The sequence below is a fragment of the Scyliorhinus canicula genome, chromosome 3 (assembly GCF_902713615.1).
Source record: "Scyliorhinus canicula chromosome 3, sScyCan1.1, whole genome shotgun sequence".
NCBI classification, from domain to species: domain Eukaryota; kingdom Metazoa; phylum Chordata; class Chondrichthyes; order Carcharhiniformes; family Scyliorhinidae; genus Scyliorhinus; species Scyliorhinus canicula.
In genome coordinates this window covers 210,926,153-210,944,980 of record NC_052148.1, presented here as the reverse complement: position 1 = coordinate 210,944,980, position 18,828 = coordinate 210,926,153, and the positions used below count along the sequence as shown (strand labels likewise).

General features: G+C 48.7%; 1 long non-coding RNA gene across 6 annotated transcripts in view; it reads left to right on the top strand.

Moving 5' to 3' along the window:
• Window positions 1–7,993, top strand: part of LOC119963272 — a 70,850-nt gene extending 62,857 nt beyond the window's left edge. For 3 of the 6 annotated variants that reach the window (XR_005460067.1, XR_005460060.1, XR_005460062.1), the window contains one exon: window positions 3,710–5,647. This is a non-coding gene — a long non-coding RNA (uncharacterized LOC119963272). Of the gene's footprint in view, window positions 1–3,709; window positions 5,651–5,688 lie in introns of those variants that run through there. The other 3 variants (XR_005460063.1, XR_005460064.1, XR_005460065.1) reach the window with 2 other exon arrangements.
• Window positions 7,994–18,828: the final 10,835 nt, after the last annotated feature.

Sequence of the window (18,828 nt, the reverse complement as noted above, 5' to 3'; positions counted from 1 at the left end):
GTGAGCAAACTGACCACAATACTATGATACAAGTGTAGGTGTCCTCCTTGTTTATTTCCTTTCTTCTCATTTCTTTTATTATTTTGGCCTGTGGATCTCTCACTGGGATGTATCTTTAATCAAAAGACTCAGAGTTGAAACAGCCTGCTTGCCAGGACACTGCATTCCCAAGTTTTGTATTTTGGAAAGGAGAAGGCAGACCCTTCGGCACTGAGTGGATCTTAGGAGGGATCAGGTTTAGAGGGAGTTGGTATGATTGGTTAATTGTTAACTGATGGGTTGGCCAGGGATAGTGTTCTGCCTGACAATGATCATTGATTGGTTCCTGCATGATGCTTTCTGAGAGAACTTAGCAAAAGAGTGCCTGGCACATCCTTTGCTGTAAACCAGAAATTATGCCACGTCTGCAGAGAAAGTAGACAACCTTGCCAGAGAAACCCATCTCAAGCCTTGAAGGAAAAAGTATCAAAAGAAAAACCTGAACTTCAGAAAGACATTGACTGGAAATTATCCCAGGGCATCAAAGATCCTTACCCTTTCATTTTCATTTTATTTTTTTCCCTTCCCACCAACCTTTCCTCTCTGTGTTGTTTGTCTGTGTGTGTGTTTGAAGAGAGAACAGTAAGTTAGGAATGGTCATCTGCTGTGGGCTGGAGAGGAACTTGCAGTGGGAGGAGAAGATCCTGTTGTCATGATCCATATAGGTACCAACAACATAGGTAGAACGAGGAAAGAGGTTCTGCAGAAAAAGTTTGAGGAAGTAGGTATGAAATCAAACAACAGAAACTACAAGATTAATCATCTCTGAATTATTACCTAAGCCACATGCAAATTGGCATAGGGTACATCAACTTAGAGAGATGAATAAGTGGCTCAAAGACTGGTGTGGGAGAAGTGTGTTTTGGTTCGTGCGGCAATGGCATCCATACTGGGGAAAGTGGTGGCTGTCCGTTGGGATGGCTATTCTGAACTGTTCAGGGACCAGTGTTCTTGCAAATTGCGTAACTTGGGGAGTAGAGAGGGCTTAAAACTAAATGGGGGGATTTTGTAGAGGAGATATGTAGGCTTACCAAGCAAAAGGATATTACACCATTACAAGACAGCTATTCATGTAATGACAGCCAAAGTGTGACACAAAGGTTCAGAGTGTACAAACATGATAAAACAGCAACAAATAGGGTCAGAAAATGAAAAAAAATGGAAGCAGGAAAAAATTAATGGCTCTTTACATAAATGCATGTATTTAGCATAAAATAAGTGAATTAATGGCACGCATTGAGGTTCATGGGTGTGATGTTATAGCCATTACAGAAACTTGGTTACAGGGAGATCAAAACTGGGAACTGAATATTCAGGGGTATGTGACTTTTTGCAAGGGCAAGCAGGAAGGAAAGTGTGGTGTGGGAGCTTTGTTAGTACGAGATGGAATAAGTACAATATGCAAGAAGCGATCTTGGATCGGAATCTTAGAATCCAAATTGGTGGAGGTGAGAAATAACAAGGGAAAGAAGAAACTGGTGGAAATATCTATAGGCCCCCCTATTTTGCATTTGGTAATGCATAGTGAGGCAGGTTTAATAAACAATCACAGAGTAAAAGATCCCCTAGGAAGCAGTGGCCATAACATGACAGAACTTAGCATTAATTTAAGAGTGAAGATCTTGGGTCAGAAACAGCTCTGCCACACTGAACTAAGGGTAATGACAAAGGAATGAGGGCAGAATTGGTTGGAGTGGACTGGGAAAGGGGTTTAGCAGGAAAGACAGTTGATCAGCAATGGCAGATGTTTCTGAAAATAGCTCATGACTCACAACAAAGATATATCCCAGTGAGAAAGAAGGATTTTAAGAAGAGGATACAACAATTATGGTGAACTGAGGAATTGAAGGATCGTATTAAACAGAAAGAAAAGGCAAATAATGTGGCAAAGATTGGTGGTAAATCAGAGGATTGGGAAAGTTTTAAATAACAACAATATTGGCGACACGGTAGCACAGTGGTTAGCACTATTACTTCACAGCGCCAGGGACCTGGCTTTGATTGCCGGCTTGGGTCACTGTCTGTGCGGAGTCTGCACGTTCTCTCTGTGTCTGCGTGGGTTTCCTCCGGATGCTCCAGTTTCCTCCCACAAGTCCCGAAAGACGTGCTGTTAGGTGATTTGGACATTCTCCCTGTGTACCCGAACAGGCGCGGGAGTGTGGCGACTAGAGGATTTTCACAGTAACTTCATTGCAGTGTTAATGTAAGCCTCCTTGTGACACTAATAAAGATTATATGAGATGACAAATAAAAATAAAGAGGGAGAAGATAAACCATGAGGGTAAACTGGCAAGTAATATAAAAATGGACAGCAAGAGCTTCTTTAAATATATAAAGGGAAAGGCCAAAATGAACATAGGTCCCTTCAAGAATGAGACCGGAAAAATAATAATGGGGAACCAGGAAATAGCAGAGGAGTTAAATAAATACTTTGCTTCAGTCTTCACAGTGGAAGAGACTAGTAACATTCTAAAAGTACTAAATAATCAAGGGCCAGAAGGAGGGAAGAAATTAATATCATAACAATCATTAGGGAAGAAGTTAAAAGCAAATTACTTCTGGAATCTGAAACAAAAACAGAAAACACTGGACAATCTCAGTGGGTCTGACAGCAACTGTGGGAGAAAAGAGAGCTCACATTTCGAGTCTGGATGACTCTTTATCGATGTTTCCTCTTGTGGAAGAGTTGAGGACCAGAGGGCATAATCTCAGAATAAGGGGTCGGCCATTTAAGAAAAAGATGAGGAATTTCTTCTCTCAGAGGTCTGTGAATCTGTGGAATTCTTTACCACAGAGAGCTGTTGAGGCTCGATTATTAAGTATGTTCAAGGCTGAGCTAAACAGCTTTTTAATCAGGAAGGGAATCAAGGGTATAAGGCAGCAAAGTGGAGTTGAGGATTATATCATATTAGTCATGGTCTCATTTATTGGGGGAGCAGACTTGATGGGTCAAATGAACATAGTGGAGAAGAACTCTGAAGAGGGGAATGCTCTGCACGGGTTGAATGCAGTCCAGTTCAATAACAGTCCAGCCCTAATTGAAGTCATCTTCAGGGTAAATGGAAAACCCCTCAAAATGGACATTGGCACCACAGATTTGGTGACCATTGTGAGAGGACAGACTTTCAAATATATCAGGGATGGAACTCACCCTTTACATTTGAACAGTGCCACAGCCAGGTTTCCCACTTGCACTGGCGAAGCCTTTAAAATGCTTGGAGCCACCAACACACCAATGGGGTACAAATAAAAGAGACCACTCTGTCCTTAGTTGTCAAGGAAGGGCACAGACCCAGCCTGATGGGAGGAGACTAGCGACAGAAGATTAGGCTCAATTGGTTGGAAATGTTTTAAATTTCCAACGCCGTCCTCCAAGATGTCCTGAGGAGGTAAGAAGGCATTTTTCACAAGGAAAATGGGCCAGGTCAAAGGCGTCAAAGCCAAAATCTTTGTCAATCTGGATTTGACGCCCAAGTTCTTCAGGGCCAGACCAGTGCCCCGTGCCCTGCATCAGAAGGCTGAAGCTGATTTTAAGATATTTGAAGAGCTGGACGCAATCAAACCGCTTCAGTTCTCTGAGTGGGCGGTGCCCATTGTCCCTGTTCTCAAACTGGATCATTCGATGAAAGTTTGTGGGGACTACAAACTAATTATAAATCCGTTTTCCTAGGGGATAGACAGCCGACTACCTTGATGACATTCTGACCACCGGCAACACCCCCAAAGAGCACATGTCTAGACTGGAGGAAGCGTTAAAAAGGTCTTGCAACATGAAAGTCCATCTCAAATGCAAACAAATTACTTTCCTGGGCCATGAAGTGGCACATCTAAGATCTTGTGTTGCTGCAACAGAGTTTCATCTACTGAAGGGAAAGTTCACAGCTATGAAGTCCTTGCAGCCAGAAACGCCAGTGATTTCAAATCTTGTCTCGGTGTGGTAAACTACTATGGAAGATTAATTTCAAACGTAGATGTAATATTGGCACCATTATATCAACTATTGAGGAATCATCAGTGGTGGCAATGGCAGGAGCCCTAAGAGGAAGCTTTTCAAGTGGTGACGCAAGCCTTGAACTTCTTGGTTCACTTTGACTCTGGAAAGCAGATCGTGCTCACATGTGATGTGCTGGGGTGTCACGGGCATTAGGTGTCTGTGATGGAGGGATGAGGTTGGTCCAGAGACCTGGTGGCAGCCAAAGATACCTTACTGGGAGTTGGGACTTAACAGATCCTCATGTTGATTTGATGGCATCGCTAAATACAATATGGTGATCTGCATACAGAGTTTGTATCCTTTCTCTGTGTCGACATGAACTCGTGTTTGATATCGCACAGGTCATTCAATGCTGATCATGTAGATGGGGTGGGAGGGAGTAGAGGAGCTCTCAGAACAAGGCGAGAAACCTGAGCACACACCATGTTGTGACTCATATGCATTCTCCACTAGCACAGAAACACACACCTCGGTGGGCACTAGGGATAATGGGGTTGTCATAAGGTGAGGCCCAAATCAATGTGAGTAGGAGCAGGCCCTGGAGATAGGGACAGAATTGGAGCATTCCCATCAGAAAGCCCAGAGTAATGGGAGCTCTGTTTAGCTGGCTGTAGAAGCTGAGTCTCTGGAGGATCATCCACAAAGGAACTTTGGAGAGCAGCAATGGGAAATGTGTGTGCTTCTGTCAGCATTTCCAAAAAGGCAATGAGCACTCTTGGAGAACAATAAAGGAGTTCATCTCACACATCAGTGCTATGATATCTCAGATATTTGTGCTGGTGTTCACTAAAATTAGGGTTACATGTATGGAGAATCAAACACAGCAGGTCACCATCTGGGTCAAATATGGCAGTGGGCATGATTGGAGGTTTTAAAAGGGATGTTTTGATAAGTTAGACTTATTTTAATTTAGCTATACATGGCTTAATTCTGGAACTCAAATTCTCCATTTAAAATGTGGGTGTTTGACAGGAAATAATCATCAGTCAAAGACTCAGATACCAAATTAGTCAACAGTATTGAAGTTTATTGATTATAAACAAATCTGAGACAACAATACTATCATCAACAATCAAAAAGTTATCAATCAGCCTAAATAATCAACTTAATGGACTAAAATTTATCAACTGATAGAGGAAGAATGTAAGTAAAGTATACTTATCAATGAAAATGTATCAACTCCACGCTTTCAAGTGAGTGATCAATCTAAGAGATGTGGAACCAGAACTTCAACTTTTCATGCTGACAGAGAAACTGTCGCTGCTTCGGAGAAGCACTACGCTTTCCTGGGATTTTGACTGGCAGTAAAGCCGTCACCGACCCAGTCCCAATACAAACCATACTCAGTACTCAACTGCCCTGAAGTTAATTGGAAACAACCTTTGCAGAAATAGGACGCTCAGCTATTCCTGAAGATCTGAACTAGTTCTTCCACACTTGATGTACAAAGAAGTGATTTCTGTAACCTTTTTAATATTCAAAATACATTATTAGCCCACCTTAACCCAAGTTGTTGGAAATAGCTGATTGGTCTATAATTTGTCAATTATATCATAAGGGTTAGGTACATTGGTTCTAGCTAATTGCGCACATTGTCTTAAACTTAGGATATTGCCTTCCTTTAAGCTATGTCTCTTTTCTTGATTTTTTTACAGGAGTTTCATTCATTAAGATAGATTCAACAAGCAAGAACAGTGTGCATCCTGATAGCGAGGGAGTCCAAGGCTTCTGTCATTACATTTCATTCCCAGATTTTATAACACTTTCATTACACAGGGCTGGTTTGTAATGCAGAACAAGATCAGCAGTGAGGGTTCAATTCCCGTACCGGCTGAGAATTCTGAATTCTCCCTCTGTGTGTCCAAACAGGTGCAGGGATGTGGTGACTATGGGCTTTTCACAGTAACTTCATACTTGTGACAACAAAAGATTTTTTTTTAAATTCTATCATAAGAAATGTTAATTCAGAAGTACAGAAATACCACAAACAGGCTTCTAGTTATCTATTGATTATTAGTTACTTAACTTTCAATTTCCAGAGTAATTGAGGTACTTCCTTCTAGTTAACTCATCTGTTGTTCATCAGTAATTATTTCAGAATATTGTTGTTGTAAAAGGTTCACAACATCAATGCAGCTTCTTTTTTCTAATGTAAGTTTTAAATTGGGTGTTTTGATTAATTAGACCTGTCTTAATTTAGCAGTGCATGACCTAGTACTGGAACCCAAAGACTAAGTAATCAGCTTAATGAACAAAAACTATCAACTAACTAATAAGCATGCATGATAATGTTGGATTCCTGACTCACGCCACGATTCAAGGACTTAAACCCATGCCAACATTTAAGCCCTCCTTTAGCAGTTATAATTCTGCCTCTAGTGTCAATGTAATCATTCACAGTGAGGTCATAGATGGCAAGGGCGTAAAGAACAAAACATTCACAGGATTTGCTTAAAAAGAATTTGAAAGCTAAAGCCATTTGTCCTCCTTAAGTCTGACCTGTGGATATCTACATTGTTTGTCAAAGCAGTAGCTTTGCTAACTATTTGCGCGTCTGTAGAAATGAAGACAGCAAGAAATATTGTTTCATCCAGAATGGAGCCTTGAGGCAATGCCTGAGGTACTTCAAGCTGTCATAATTAACAAAATTGAGAACTACCTGGGATCTTTCCATATTAATGATATGGAAATGTCTGTTTCACATCAGTGGTTTATAACTTTTTGAAGTAAAAAAGTTGTTGGCTGTGCAGAAATATTTGCATTTATATAGCTTCTGTGATGATCTCAGGACATCCATAAATGGATGTTTTTCAGGAAATAGACTCCAAATGGTGGAGAGTTTTCCCTCAATTTCCATCAACTTCAGTTGTATGGGCTCCTTGGTGTCAGATTCAGTCATTTGCTGCCTTGGTGTCAAGGATAGCCACTCTCACCTCTGATCACCTCTCATTCTTCTAAACTCTGATGGGTATAGGCCCAAACTGCTCAATCTTTCCTCTTTGTGCCAGGAATTAGCCTGGTTCATCTTTTCTGAACTGCTTCCAAAGCAAGAATTTTCATCCTCAATTAAGGAGACCAAAGTTGTACTCAAAACAGAAAATGCTGGATAAACTCAGCGTCTGCCAGCATCTGGGGAGAGAGGAGCAGAGTTAATGGGCTGGATTCTCCAAAAATTGGGCTATGTCCCCTCGTCGGCGTAGTGTCCCGACTGGCCATACATGGTTAGAACAACGCTGTCGGAAATTCAGCCAGTAGGGACCGGAGTATCGCTGGGAGGGCCTCTGGCAATGGCCCCCCAGCCGCGCTGCGTAATTAACGCTGGAGCAGCGCCGGGCCCGATTCTCGTGTAAACATCGATTCTCCATCCCCCCACCAAACGCAATTTCGGCGCAGGGCTGCGGAGAAGCCAGCCGAATGTTTTGAGTCCATATGACTCCCTTTAGAGTTTAACAGGGGTAGAAATGTGTTAGAATTCCTACAGTGCAGAAGAAGGCCAATCGTCCCATGGAGTCTGCACTGACCCTCTGAAAGAGCATCTTACCTCGGCCTATTGCCACGCCCTAAACGCATAACCTAATCCAGACATCTCTGGACACTAAGGGGAATTTAAGCATGGCCAATCCACCTAACCTACACATCTTTGGACTGTGGAAGGATCCTCAGGTTAAATCACCACCCGTCAGCTTTCCCCCTCAATGGAGAACCTGCCAACTCTGCATACTGTTATGACCAGGTGACGAGGAGAGAATTGGCTCCCTTTCTATTCAATCATTTTTGTTGGTCACAACAAGGCTTTTAAGATTTTTAGAGAAGTAAGAAAGTTGGAGTCCAATAAAGAGACAAAGAACATATGATTAAGTAATCTGCTTGTACTTGAGGCTTAGAATGGTGAATATTGTGGTGATTGAAGTTGGTTGAAGCCTTGTAAAATTCTGGAGAGGACTTTATTCAAGTTTTTTTTTAATCATTTACGGGATGTGGATGTCGCTGGTTGGGCCAGCATTTATTGCCCCTCCCTGGTTGCCCTTCAGAACTTGATGATGAGCTGCCTTCTTGCGCTACTGAATTCCCTGAGGGGGAGGAACACCATCAGTGCTGTTAAGGAGGGAGTTGCAGGATTTTGTCCCAGTGACAGTGAAGGTACGGAGAATTAGTTCCAAGTCAGTGTGGTGAGCAACTTGAGGGTACCTCCAGGTGGTGGGGTTCCCAGGTATCTACTGCTCTTGTCCTTGTAGATGGCAGTGGTTGTGGGTTTGGAAGGTGCTGTCGAAGGAATCTTGGCGAGTTACTGCAGTGCATGAGGTGGTCATTGTTTAGCACATGTGTGGCACGAATGTAACTTGCCACATGTCAGCTCTACCTGGATCTTGTCCATGTCCTGCTGCATTTGAACATGGACTGCTTCATTATCTGAGGAGTCGCGAATGGTGCGGGACATTGTGTCATCTGCGAACATCCCTACTTCTGACCTTATGATGAAAACAATGCAATTGATGAAGTAGCTGAAGATGATTGGGTCTTGTGCACTACCCTGAGGAATTCCTGTTGTGTAGCAATACAGGAAGCCTTCCTGTACGGCTTAGGAAGGATCAAGCTAACTACAAGTCAGAGGCATGTCACAAGCAATGCTTCCATAAAAAATCAGGGGCGGGATTCTCCAACCCTCCGCATCGGAATCGCGCCCGGCATGGGAGCAGAGAATAGCCGTTCACGCAGAAATCCCACTCTGGAAAAAGGGCTCACGGTGAGCGGGATCTACCTGGCGGTGGACCCGCTGGAGGCCACTGCCGAGAGAGTTATCCTCTCTAATGTCCTGCCTTTTATTCCTACGGAGATCCGCCTCACCCACCTCCATCAATTGGGGGAGGCACGGTCAGGGGTGATACCACTCCCGCTCGGCCTCAAAGACCCCACCCTCAAGCATGTTTTCTCACTCCGGCGCCAGGTCATTGTTTGTCTGGCCTGGGAGGAGGTCCTGAAAGGGGCTTTTGACATCTCTTCTGGGGACAAAACCTACTGCATCTTTTGGTTTGCGGGTGGTGTGCAGTGCCACGCCTGCAAGAAGGTGGGGCGTATTAGAAAGATTTCTCACCTCTAACACTGCTGCTGATGGTGCCGCCGCCCCCTCTACTTCCACTGGCATGGAGGTGAGGGGACAGCCGCGTGGCAGGAAGGCTGAGTGAAAGACCAACAGGGCGATTCGCCAGCGATCAGGTTTGGATCCTTCTGACCCTCTGACCCTGTCTGGGCCAGTGCCCCTGGCTACTGACTCAGGTGCAGCCATTACCCATCACCCCACCATCACCCAGCAACACCCTCAGCCCGGTGACATTTCGCCATCAGATGCCGGGCCCAGCGACACTTCGGCGCAGGCCCCTTTGGGTGGCGGTAGTGAGGTGCGCGACCTCGAACCAGGGGGTGCTCTGACCCAGCCACAAATTCTGGAGAGATGCATTGAGGGACAAGGAGTCAACCTGGAGTGGCCTCCAGAGATATAGGTCTTCCCGGTGTGTCACGCTCTTCCCCGCAAATGGAGTCAATCCAGGTTCTTTTCCATAGATGTCACATCAAGTCCCCGAAAGAAAAGGGATGGGGGGATAGTGAGGAAGCTGCCGCTGTCCCCCCGAGCAGGGGGCTTCGGGGTCGGACAGGACCCAAGAGGTCCTGTTCCACCCAGTACAATTTAGCACCCTGGATTTGTTCAATTTCTCAGGGGAGGGGGTCAGCGATAACCCCCTGCTACTCAGGTTCTTAGCGTGTTATAGTTTGGAAGACCCCCTGTCCCAACCGCTGTCTTTGGGCACCTCTGCCACCATCCCGGACCTGTTCCCGGAGTTATTTTCAGGGCCTTCAAGTGACCAGGCGGCAGGGGTGGAGCAGGATCTGCACTCCTGCTTCCCACTGGCCCGGGACTCCGGGGGGAGCCTGAGGAGATCCCGCCTGTCGATGATCCCAGTGGCGGGATCAAGGCAGCCCCTGGGTTGGTTGGTGGGCCCATGTCACCCACCGCACTCAGTGTGGTGGAGCATTCGGGCCTGGAGGGCGACCGTCCGAAGGTTGTCAGCTGTGCAGTGTCGGGAGCACAGGGTGCACATGAGGCTCACTGCAGTGGGGTGCAGCGCTCACTTGTGCCTGACACTGTGTCACCCCTCACTCCCCACTGGGGCACTCCTGGAATCTGGCACATCATAATTGAAGGTTCTTTTGCTTTTCTACCTCCGTAGATAGTTCAGGCAATGTCCTATTGGGGCCCCCCTCCACCAACACCCCAACTTCCTCCCCACTACCCTCCTTTCCCCTCTCTCCCCACCGCCCCGTTCCTTTCCCTTCTGTTGGTACAGAGGCGAGGGTATCTGGTCTCTTCACAGCAAAGTTCAGTGCTTGTACCATTTGTTTTTTGTAGAAATGTGTTGTGAACTGTTTTAATAATCAGAGTATCCAAACCCCTCCCTGTACATTGGTACTGAGGGGAGGGTACCCTGTTTCTCCAATACAAAATTAGTGTTTGTACCGTTTGGCCTTGTATAGATTTTGTTTTACTGTTTTAATAAAATGATATGGCCTTGCATATATTTTTTACTGTTTTAATAAAAAGATATGACCAATCCATCTACCATCTTCATCTTTGGATTGTGAGTGTAAGACCCATGCAGACATGGGGAGAGTATGCAAACTGCACATGGACAGTGACCCAGGACCGGGATCGAAACTGTGTCCTTGGCACGGTGAGGTAGCAGTGCTCACCAATGCGCCACCCTCACACCATCTACAACGTGGTCTCAAATGAGTTCTGTTTTATGATCAGGGTATTTTCACCAATCAGTCAGTTGAAATAGGTCATTGGTGAAGTTTTACCTGGTTTCTGGACCCATTTGTTAAACCTGGCTCTTTCGAATGTCTCGTTACTCTGAAATTGAAAATAATTATCCAAGGTTTCTTCAAACTTGTCTGATGTTTCATTAATTCCTTGTTTTGCTGCAATCTCATTTGATATTGCTTCCATAGATTACAATAATGTATTGGCTCATTCAACCTCAGACTTATTGTCCAATCTGGCGGCAATTTGGTATCTTAAAAACCTCTTCCTCCATAGTACCCAGTTCCAAGTTGATTTTGTCCTTTAATGTGGCAAAACCAGTCAGGCAACAGGAATTTAGAATCCACAGCTTTCACTAAAACCTGCTGCAGCCCCTTTTCTTTTGGTGTTTGTTTCTGGGTTTTTGAATTATTCTCTAGAAGTCACTATTAAGCTCTGTTCACTGCTTTCCTTCTGCTGAGGAATCTCAGCAGCTGATTTTCTTGTTTTCAATTGCTGCCTGGCCCTCCCCATGTGTAGTGGTGCTGACCTTGGACGCAGACTGCAAGGTGTATCGAAACCCGCGCTCAATATGAATGGGAGTTTTCCAGTGCTGCCTGCTTACTGCATCACTAAATCAAAGCTTTTGAACCTATTTCAAGGTTTGCTCACCCTTCCTTGATCATCGCTAGGTTTTTTGACACTGCTGCTTGATCGGGATTTTTCACACCACCACATGCTATGCTGCAACCACAGCAGTTGATTTTATTTCTCTCTTCTTCTCTGCCTCCACTCCTTCTCTGGAGTTCTTTTGAAACTTTTCAACTGTCTCACCAAAGTTTTTAGATTTGAAGCCTTTGTTCAGGGCAGACTTGCGAACATTTAAAAATATATATATTTTCAGAGATTTCATGGTCCTGCATTGTGGCCACTATGTTGTAAGATCTCACCTCTGATACCATGTTGTATGTTCATTGTGACTGGCTAAGGAACAAATGCTGAGGAGTGTCTGAACTATAACTAGGGGCTGTTTTAACTCAGTTGGCTGGACAGCTGGTTCTTTGATGCAGATTCAATTGGTTATTCATGGCCTTCTGAACCTTGCCCCTTGCCTGAGGTGTGGGCCTCAGGCCAAATCTCCACCAATCAGCCTTTCCCCTCAAAGGGGAAAGCAGCCTATGGTCATCAGGGACTATGGTGACTTTACTTTTGGGTACAGACCAATATACCAATGATTTAAACTCAAATGAAGGGGCCATGTGTGGTAGTCACCACTGTTGTATATATCACATACGAGATGTAATACGGTAAGGCTCCTGTACTATAGGTACGGGTGTAGATCCCTGCCTGCTGACTCCGCCCAGGAGGCGGAGTATAAATGTATGTGCTCACCGAGCTGTGGCCATTTCGGCAGCAGCTGCAGGAGGCCACACATCTCAGCTTAATAAAGCCTCGATAACACTCTACTCTCGTCTCGTCGTAATTGATAGTGCATCAATTTATTAAGGTAAGATTTTACAATGATGGATCTCCGTATCAAGCGGGATCGCCTGCAGCTGCACCCTCAATCAGACAATGCCTCATGGCGTTCGTATGGGGGGGTAAAAATGCTAGGATCCCAAAGAAGGTCCTACAAAAAACAAAATCCAGGGGGGGGCTAGCCCTCCCGAATCTACAATTCTACCACTGGGCGGCAACAGCCGAGCGAGTAAGGGGATGGATTCAGGAGCCAGAAGCCGAGTGGGTGCGTGCGGAGGAGGCCTCCTGCATGGGAACCTCCCTCCGGGCCCTCGCCACGGCAGCACTCCCATCCCCACCCAAAAAACACTCCAGTAGCCCAGTGGTGACAGCCACCCTCCAATCCTGGAACCAACTGCGGCAGCAATTTGGCCTGACCAAAATGTCGGACAAGGCTCCCATCTGCAACAACCATAGGTTCACACCAGCACTGACTGACGCCACCTTCAAAAGGTGGAGGCAGGACGGGGGGACACTGACAGTCAGGGACCTATACACGGACAACAGGATCGCAACACTGGATGAACTGACAGAGAAATTTCAGCTAGCTGGGGGGAACGAGCTACGGTACCTACAGCTCAAAAACTTCCTACGAAAGGAGACAAGGACGTACCCACAACCGCCACGACAGACACTACTGGAAGACCTACTGGACGCAAGTATCCTAGAGAAAGGGAACTGTAGCGACATGTATGACCGACTGGTAGAAAGGGACGACACCGTACTGGACGCAACAAAAAGGAAATGGGAGTACGACCTGGGGATGGAGATAGGGTGGGGACTCTGGAGCGAAGCACTGCATAGGGTCAACTCCACCTCCATGTGCGCAAGGCTCAGCCTGACGCAACTAAAGGTGGTACATAGAGCCCACTTAACGAGAAACCGTATGAGTAGGTTCTTCCCGAAGGTGGAGGACAGATGTGAACGGTGCCAAAGAGGCCCGGCCAACCACGCCCACATGTTCTGGTCTTGTGGATTACTGGACAGCGTTCTTCGAGGCTATGTTCAAAGTGGTGGGGGTGAGGGTGGAGCCATGCCCGATAGTGGCGGTCTTCGGGGTTTCAGACCAGCCAGATCTATTCCTGGGGAGGAGGGCGGACGCCCTTGCCTTTGCCTCCCTGATCGCCCGCCGTAGAATCCTGTTTGGCTGGCGGTCAGCAGCACCGCCCAGAGCTGCAGACTGGCTGTCCGACCTCTCGGAATCTCTCCAAATGGAGAAAATCAAATTCGCCATCCTAGGGTCAGACGACGGCTTCCATAGAACGTGGGAGCCATTCGTGCAATTGTTCCGGGACCTGTTTGTGGCCAACGTACAAGAGGAAGAATAGTCGGGTGGCCAAAAATCAGGGGAAAATGGACGGGAATCGGGGGAAGGTAGCCGGGGGGGGGGGGGGGGGGGGTTACGGGTTCGTTATGGGGGTTTGATGGCAAGCTAAGGCCCAAAACCAAACTATAAATAAATGCCTATAAACATGTGTCTCGGCCATATTGGGGAATGTAAAATATGTATGCCGGCTAAAGGGGGCGGCCACAATTGTTGTTATGAAGATGCTTACCTGTAAATATACATGTTAAATTTTTGTGTTTTCTTTTTTTCTCTCTAATAATTTGTAATTTGTCATATATAAAATATGAAAACTCAATAAAAAACATTTATAAAAAAAAATCAGACAACGCCAAGTCGGCCTTCGCACATTGGCTAGCTTGCTTTGAAGCCAACATCGGATCTGCGACAGAACCACCCTCAGAGGCACAGAAGCTCCAGATCCTGTACACGCGGCTGAGCTCCGATATCTTTCCCCTCATCCGGGACGCACCTACGCTGAAGCCGTGACGCTACTGAAGGAGAACAGCACCCAGCAAACCAACAAACTCAATGCCAGGCACCTCCTGTCCACACGGCATTAACTCCCCGGTGAGTCTGTGGAATATTTTTGGCGTGCCCTGCACGCCCTGGCGAGGGACTGCGATTGCCAGGCCGTTTCAGCCATTGACCATTCCCAACTCCTAATTAGGGACCCTTTCGTTACGGTCATAGGGTCGGTGCACATCCGCCAGCGCCTCTTAGAAGGAGCTACCTTCGACCTCGCGGCGACCAAGAAACTCGCGATCTCATGAACGGTCACCTCCCGTAATGTACAAGCGTACGCCCCCGACCACACGGCTCCCCCCTCCTGGACATCGTGGACCCCCCAGCGAACACCCCATTGTGGACCCCACCAGAGACTGCCCCCAGTCAATCCCAAGACTGTGCCGCGCAGAAGCCAGCCAATCCCGGGGAACACAAGTGCTACTTCTGCAGATAGACAAAGCACCCCCTGCAGCGCTGCCCGGCGCGGAGCGCACTCTGCAAAGCCTGTGGGAAGAAAGGACATTTCATTGCTGTGTGCCAGGCCTGCTCTATCGCCACTGTAACCAGGCCCATTGTTCCTGCACCCCACACGTGCGACCCATGGGTGCCACCATCTTCCTCACCTGAGACCACGTGCAGCCCATTGGCGCCACCATCTTGCTTGCCTCAGCACACGTGCGGCCCATGGGTGCCGCCATCTTGCTTGCCTCAGCACACGTGCGGCCCGTGGGCGCCGCCATCTTCCACGCCTCAGGACCCCTGCTCGTCGGGCATCTCATAGGGCCGCTCATCGCCTACATCCACCGCCGACCAGCCAGGGGCCTTCCAACACCAGCTACAGCTCGCCTCCATCACGATCGACCAGTCCCGGCCACACAACCTCACAACCGCGTCGATGACGGTAAAGGTCGATGGGCACAAGACATCATGCCTTCTTGACTCCGGGGGCACAGAGAGCTTTATCCACCCCGATACGGTGAGGCGCTGCTCCCTCATGGTACACCCCATTAACTAGCGAACCTCCCTGGCCTCCGGATCCCACTCCACCCCAACCTCTGCGCTGCCTTGCTACTCAGCCTGGACCTCCAGTGCAACCTCCAAAGTTTGACCCTGAAATTCGCCGGACCCCTACCACCCCTTACTGTTTGCAGTCTCACGACCCTAAAGGTCGACCCGCGTTCTCTGTTTGCAAACCTAACCATGGAGTGCAAACCCCTCGCCACAAGGAGCAGACGGTACAGCGCCCAGGACAGGACATTCATCAGGTCTGAGGACCAGCAGCTGCTGCGGGAAGGCATCATCGAGGCCAGCACCAGCCCCTGGAAAGCCCAAGTGGTTGTTGTGAAAACTGGGGAGAAAAACTGGATGGTCGTTGACTACAGTCAGACCATCAATCGGTACAAGCAGTTCGACACGTACCCCCTCCCACGCATGTCTGATTTGGTCAATCAGATTGCACAGTACCGGGTGTTCTTGACAGTGGACCTGAAATCTGCCTACCACCAGCTCTCCATTCGTAAGGCGGACCGCCTGTACACCACGTTTGAAGGGGACGGCCGCCATTACCACTTCCTTCAGATTCCGTTCGGCATCACTAATGGGGTCTCGGTCTTCCAACGGGTGATGGACCGAATGGTTGACCGGTACGGACTGCGGGCCACCTTCCCGTACCTGGATAACGTCACAACCTGCGGCTATTACCAGCAAAACCACGACGCTAACCTTTCCAAATTCCTGCACACCGCCAAACTCCTCAACCTTACGTACAACAAGGAGAAGTGCGTGTTCAGCAACAACCACTTAGCCATCCTCGGCTATGTGGTGCAAAATGGAGTCCTAGGGCCCGACCCCGATTGCATGCCCCCTCATGGAACTCCCCCTCCCCCACTGCCCCAAGACCCTGAAACGATGCCTGGGGTTCTTCTCCCAGTGGGTCCCTAACTATGCGGACAAGGCCCGCCCACTCATTCACTCCACCATTTTCCCCCGGACGGCCGAGGCTCACCAGGCCTTCAACCATATCAAGGCCAACATCGCCAAGGCCGCGATGCACGCGGTCAACGAGACGTTCACCTTCCAAGTTGAGAACGATGCTTCAGACGTCGCTGTGGCTGCCACCCTCAACCAGGCAGGCAGGCCCGGGGCATTCTGTTCACGCACCCTCCATGCCTCTGAAATTTGGCACTTCTTCGTCGAGAAGGAGGCCCAAGCCATCATAGAAGCTGTGCGGCATTGGAGGCATTACCTGGCTTGGAGGAGATTCACTCCCTCAATGACCAATGGTCGGTTGCCTTCATGTTCAATAACGCACAGCGGGGCAAGATCAAAAATATAAAATCTTGAGGTGGAGGATCGAGCTCTCCACCTATAATTACAAGATTTTGTATCGCCCCGGTAAGCTCGACGAGCCCCCAGATGCACGATCCCGAGGTACATGTGCCAGCACACAACTGGACCGACTCCGGACCCTGCACGGTGCTCCATTGTCACCCAGGGGTCACCCGGTTCTTTCACTTCATAAAGGCCCGCAATCTGCCCTACTCCATTGAGGCGGTCAGGGCTATGACCAGTGACCGCCAGGTCGGTGTGGAGTGCAAACCGCATTTCTACCGGCCAGACTGTGTGCATCTAGTGAAGGCCTCCCGCCCCTTTGAACGCCTCAGCATGGATTTCAAAGGGCCCCTCCCCTCCACCGACCGAAACACGTACTTCCTTAACGTGGTCGACGAATACTCCAGATTCCCCTTCGCCGCCCCTTGGCCCGATATGACGTCTGCCACCGTCATCAAAGCCCTCAACACCACCTTCGCCCTGTTCGGTTTCCCCGCTTACATCCACAACGACCGGGGATCCTCATTTATGAGCGATGAGCTGCATCAGTACCTGCTCAGCAAGGGCATCGCCTCGAGCAGGACGACCAGCTACAACCCGCGGGGAAACGAGCAGGTGGAGCGGGAGAATGGGATGGTCTGGAAGGCCGTCCAGCTGGCCCTACGATCCAAAAATCTCCCGGTCTCCCGCTGGCAGGAGGTCCTCCCCGACGCCCTTCACTCCATCCGGTCGCTACTTTGCACTGCGACTAATGCAACCCCCTGATGAACCATCAATCGAACGCGAGACGAGTTGCTGTACAAAAGTTAGGCTTTAATAAGCTAGAAGTTAGCCCTGCGGTCGACTACGGTAAATGGACGACCGCCGGGTGTTCTGGCTATTTATACCTTGATCTGGAGGCGTGGTTAACTCAGCCTCTCGACCAATCGGAGAGCTGTCACATGACTGGTCTCAACCAATCGGTCGAGAGTCACATGACCGACCAGGGCCAATGGTAAGCCGGTGTTCTGCACCAATGGCAGACAGCTATGCAAATCGTACCACCACATTCACCCCTTGCGGAGAAAGAAGCCGGGGGGGTATCAGCGAGAGCCGGAGGGGGGGGGGGGGGGGGGGGGGGGAGAGAACTGGTGGTATGAGTAGCAGCCAGAGAAGGGAGAAAAACATTTTCTTATCTTTTTTTTTATTTTTATTTTTTGGCTTCCCACTGGCCCAGACAATTAACAATAGTACAAAATGTCCCAACAAGGTCCATGGAGTTGTTGTAAATTAAATCGATTCGATCAGTCTTTTCGTGGCCCGTGACGTTCTGGCAGACCGCCGCAGTGGAGTAGGTGACGTCGGTTCAGCCGATGGTGGTGGTTCCGCTGACGTCCTGGAGTCCGGGAGCGATGGCCCTTGAACAGTCTCCGTCACCCGAGCTGGCGGTGGAGACGCCGTGGATGGGGAAGGGGTGGCCAGGGTGGGGCGCTGGGGGAAAAAAAACAGGGGGGGGGTCTGTGGTGGAGGGGGGGAAGGCCGCACACCGGCGGGTGCCAGGTCCCGGAGGGAGACCGTGTCCGGCCAACCGTCGGGGTACTCCACGTACGCATACTGCGGGTTAGCGTGGAGTAACTGGACTTGTTCCACCAATGGGTCGGACTTGTGCACCCGCACATTCTTCCGGAGCAAGATGGGTCCGGGGGTGACCAGCCACGTTGGGAGAGGGGATACGGAGGATGACTTCCTGGGGAAAACAAGAAGACGTTCATGAGGTGTCTGATTTGTTGCGGTACAGAGGAGTGCGCGGATAGAATGTAGGGCATCGGGGATAACCTCTTGCCATCGGGAAATAGGGAGATCTCTGGACCGGAGGGCCAGTAGTACGGTCTTCCAGATGGTACCATTCTCTCGCTCGACCTGCCCGTTACCCCGGGGGTTATAGCTGGTCGTCCTGCTAGAGGCATTGCCCCTGTTGAGCAGGAATTGACGCAGCTCGTCGCTCATAAATGAGGACCCCTGATCGCTATGTATGTACGCGGGGTAGCCGAACAGGGAGAAGATGGAGAGGAGGGCCTTAATGACGGTCGATGTGGTCATGTCGGGGCAGGCAATGGCGAAGGGGAAGCGGGAGTATTCGTCGATTACCGCCAGGTAGTAAATGTTGCGGTTGTTAGAGGGAAGGGGCCCCTTGAAGTCAATGCTGAGATGTTCGAAGGGACAGGATGCTTTGATCAGATGTGCGCGCTCGGGGCGGTAGAAGTGCGGCTTGCACTCTGCGCAGATGTGGCAGTCACGGGTTACTGTCCTGACTTCCGC